The sequence below is a fragment of the Macrobrachium rosenbergii genome, chromosome 14, assembly GCF_040412425.1.
Source record: "Macrobrachium rosenbergii isolate ZJJX-2024 chromosome 14, ASM4041242v1, whole genome shotgun sequence".
In the NCBI taxonomy this organism is placed as follows: Eukaryota; Metazoa; Arthropoda; class Malacostraca; order Decapoda; family Palaemonidae; genus Macrobrachium; species Macrobrachium rosenbergii.
In genome coordinates, this window is record NC_089754.1 from 2,107,017 (window position 1) to 2,112,182 (window position 5,166).

The following is a 5,166-nucleotide window of genomic DNA, read 5'->3' on the forward strand; positions in this document are numbered from 1 at the left end:
ATACACCAGGGAAGATGATGGATTTCAAACCAGCATTCACAGGAAAACTACTTTTATGGGGTTGGGTACCAGTTTTATAACTCGTGCAGTTTCAATTTTAAGTTGAATTCTCTCTCCACCCTCCTCCATGGGGCGTATTCTCTGACTTCCAGCTGGTCAGCCTTTGGTAAAGAAGCAGATTTCTTGGCTAATTTTTGCCGCAACAGTTGTTTACCATCCCACTATTTCCACAGAGTTCTTAATAAGCTCCTAACAGCAAACATGAAACAACCTATTCCCATATATACCGTTCTCAAATTATGTATTTATGCTAAGTTCCCTTTCCTCCATGACAAAAGATTTAAAAAGAAATGTATGAATTTAATTCATCACGAATTGCCAGCTGTAAATCTGAAGTTGATCCCAAGAAATCCTGTAAATATACGTTCTTTTTTCAGGGTGAAGGACAGACTGAGACCTTTCTTGACATCCAACATTGTTTATAAGTAAACATAACTGTCCCGGATGTAGTCTGGGAACCTACGTTGGATGTATGAGGAGGCTTCTCAAGGTCCGCTTCTGCTCCCATCAAGGTGTCAGCTTCAGGTCGGGTTCCACATTGCACAGTCCCGAACTATCCAATGTACGGAACCATTCTCGAATCTGTGATACCTGCTTGGATATAAATGGTTTTAAAATTACTGGATCTAACCATAAGGACAACGAGTTGATGGTGTTGGAGTCGCTTTTTATAAAAACTAATGTACCATCACTAAACACCCAATCATCGTCCACACAACTGTTTATAGCATAATTGCCTATTTGTTTACTCTCCACTTTGCTAATCTTTTGCATGTTTATTTTTCCCCCGTCTTTTTAGTCACTTTTTAGCTCTCACCTTGGCAGGTGTTCCTTTCACGTCCTTGTTTTAATTTTTTTATCTGCAAATGTTAAAATTTTTTAAAAGTTTTTCCCGTTGTATAAGTGGCGTTTTAAGTATTTATAGTCTGCAATTTTCCAGCCTTGAGGATGAGTCATCATGTGATGTGAAATGTTGGCATAATAAACTTGATACTTATGAGAGACATACATGCCTTTACCTTTTCAGCCTGATATATATATATTATATATATATATATATATATATATATATATATATATATATATATATATATATATATATATATATATATATATATTATATACATGTGTGTATATAAATATTTTTTATATTCTAAACCTGGGAAGGGGACTTAACACAAGGAATGATGCAATCTGACTAGAATCCCTGATTTGGTAGAACACAGAGGAAAAGAAAATGAGCTGAGGGCTTTACTAGAAAGTGGTATTTTAGATAAACTCTTACAGGATAACTAGAATTACATATATTTGCAATAACAAAAATCAGAAGATGGGGATAATTAAGACAGGTAGATGGGATCCTGCCGGAGCACTAAATTAAGATGAACAGATGATGAGCACCAAGAGAATGCATGCGATTAACGGACGAAATAAGTGCAATTAAGGGTTCAAGGATGCACTGAGAGTGGAAACCGACCCTTGGGTATAACACTGTTTAATTCACTTATGAACACAAATGATAACAAAGTCAGGTCCATAAGAGAATTGCGTCGAAAACACGGAAAATGGAATAGCAAAAGAAAAAGGAAGTATGTGACTGGAAAAATTCAAATTCCTGGCACTGTACCTTGTATCAGAGAGAGGGGTCCTCGTAGATGTGCCGAATACGGGGGACCCGGTCATTAAGGGAATCAGCACTGGAAATATGCTGGACTGGAAGTCAGCCATGTGGTTTGGGAAATGGCTATTAGGAAGTGGAGCTCAAAGGGTAGTAGGTGTTAGGATTGCATCCAGTGTGTCTCTACCGAGAGGTGTCGTGTGTTGGTCCTCTTAGTTCAGTTCCCTTCGCCCAGATTAATTTCCCATTCTTGCAGGAGTCATCCGTTTTCTATCGTGCAGCCTTGACCTCGTGTTTTTTTTTGTTGCTGCATGCTAAAATGCTGGACTTGCAGGGGTGATCTTGTGTCACGTGGTCACCTAACTTTCTCTTTTGGTGTGTGGTTCAGCTGTCCCAGAGCAGTGCCCCCTGTGGCACTGACTCAGAAACTCCCTCAAGTAGTGCCTGGGGCGATTGTACGATCGAGGCTTGTCTCCAAGGGCAGTGAAGTGACCTGGAAAGGAGTTTTAACGCAGTCACATGTGCCAGAAAGGGAATGAAAAGGCCGCCAAAAGAAAGAATAACAAGAGCTTTGTAGGAGAAACAAATTCTCTATGACCGACTGTTTCCCGATTGCCTGAAGAAAAGAGCCCCTACCGGGTCGATAAGAATTCTTGCCTACTTGGCTTAAGGGACCAGTTGCAAGTGGCCTGTATTCACAGTTGTGATGCATTATCCATTTCACTCATTCATTGCTGTTGTGTAAATTCTCAGCCTAACTGATTTAGTGAAGGTGTTTGGTTTCTTTGGTAATTTCTTCATATTGTGATTGTAATTAATAAATTACTGTTAAAGAAACCGTTTTCACTTGGTGACCGACCATTTCCTTTGTTTTTTTTTTTTGCATTTCTTTAGTTTATGGGCTTACAAATGGTTTTCTTGTACACACTACCATCCTCTAATCCTGCAACAATATATATATATATATATATATATATATATATATATATATATATATATATATATATATGTGTGTGTGTGTGTGTGTGTGTGTGTGTATGCAGGAAATGAAGACAAAATGATGTTGATAGTGACATAGAAATAAATCCGTGACAGGTCAGAATTTACACCAAGGTTTCCAGAGTATGATTGGGTGACATTAATCATACCTAAATACTTGCATACATACATACATACATACATACATACATACATACATACATACATACATACATACATACACACACATACATAACAAACGGACGCAAAAGTCTCCCCTTAAGCTACTAAAAACTTTCATGATTATCTCAAGTCAAAGCAAAAATAAAAAATGAAACTTGTATTTCGAATTTTCTCCTAAACATGTACCTCATTCATATTTACCAAAGTGGATATAATTAAATGGAAGATTTATATATATAATTATATATTATATATTATATATATGTATGTATATATATATATATTATAATATTATTATTTCCTGTTCCAACCTACGTCAGGAAATGGTCAAACAAACAGACGTTCGAGGCGAGAAATCTAATGATTCCCCCTGAAGGAGTCTGTAATCCTGCATCCACCATATCTAATTAGATATTCCCTCTCCCTTTTCTTCTACCCTTTGAAGTAACAGGGCAAACTACCTTTGGCTCCGACGGGCGTGAAATCTCTTCTTCTCCTTCTCCTTTGGAAGGACCAAATGGAAAGAGGATTTCTGGTCGCGCTTTCATCAACATTTTCATTATTTTGGTGTTTTTTCTTTTTTTTTGTTTAGTAGATTTTAGCTGTGTTGTTTCGTTTTATATATATATATATATATATATATATATATATATATATATATATATATATATATATATATATATATATATATATATATATAAGGGCCAGAGCTGAGACTCGAAGTATACATCACGAAGGAAGTAATAGGGTAAGGCATCCTCAGCCTTTCACAGTTTATTTTCAATGACGACGTTTCGCGACGAATTCCAAGTCGCATTTTCAAGGCTATAAAATGTATAATTTGCGAACATCAATAACTCAAATTAATTCATGGAGATATGCAGTGGCAACAGCTCTTTATGAAGTAAAAACATTTAAAACAAAACACCTCATTCCAAGACAAACCCATTATAAGTAAAAGGCGTTCACTAATGTCTTAAAACACCAGTTGCCCAAACTAGGCTATAAACAGTTTTACTGAAGACGATTGAGTATTTAACGACGGTACAGTCTTTTTAATAATTGTGGATTCTAGGATGGTTAAATCGTTGTTGTTCTGCACTTGGCCTAAGGTGGAAAAATCCTAGCTGTCAATTTAAGTTTTACATAATTTTGAATGATTACGTATATATATTTGATTGTTCAGGATTAGATAACCTGCCGCCTGTTATATGACTTATGCCCCTGTATATATATATATATATATGTATATATATATATATATATATATATATATGCTATATCAATATATCTATCTATCTATCTATCTATCTATCTATCTATCTATCTATATATATATATATATATATATATATATATATATGTGTGTGTGTGTGTGTGTGTGTGTGTGTGTGTGTGTAGGTATTGAAAAGTAAAGATCTCTCCAATGGAGAGGATAAAACCCGTGAAGTGGAACAGTTGGCGAAGCCATTAACATTTACGAAAAGTCCAGACTTCGCCTTTCCAGGGGATTGTGGTACGCACTGAAGTCGATAATGGGGTTGTTGCGGCTACGCTTTGCAGTTCAGTATTACGAAACGTAACCGCAGTGTGGTTAATCTGCGACGAAACGATTATCCTCTTTGTAGGGGATAATCTGGAGGAGAGGAAGTAAGGAATTTGATGTGAGGTGGATCGGGTACTACAGTATGTTAAGGGAGACTCAAAGTAATTGTCTCCATGGCGGTTTTAATTTGGGCAGCTCCGAGCAGGAAAGTTGGGAGGTTGAAGACATGACTGATTGAAAGGAAACGATCTGATGGGCGAGTATCCATCATATATGATACTTGATCATACCTAGGAAATTTCTAATAAAAAAAATAGCAGAATTCCTGAATACACGATGAATGAAACATCGTGGAAATTAATGCAGATAGAACTAAAGATCTGGATGACATTTCAATGAATAATGACCATTACTATTTCTGGTGATGGGTTACCTAAACAATTAATGACATATTTTCATCATTATACATTCTGGAAAACTCTCTCTCTCTCTCTCTCTCTCTCTCTCTCTCTCTCTCTCTCTCTCTCTCTCTCTCTCTCTCTCATATCTTATCACAGGACTCTGATCTCAATCCTTGAAATGACTCTATCTCGTGAGATAAGGTAAGGTATCTCCCTAACTCCCTCTTGTCTGGATTGGTACCTACGACGAGAAAGTTGAAAATCAACAAAAATTAAAAAAATAAAATAAAAAGCTGAATGTCTCCTCTAAAGAAGGCTTCTCCAGCCGTAATCTCCCAAGCAAGGCGCAGGCTTTTGTTGACGCGTTAAAATCACCCCAG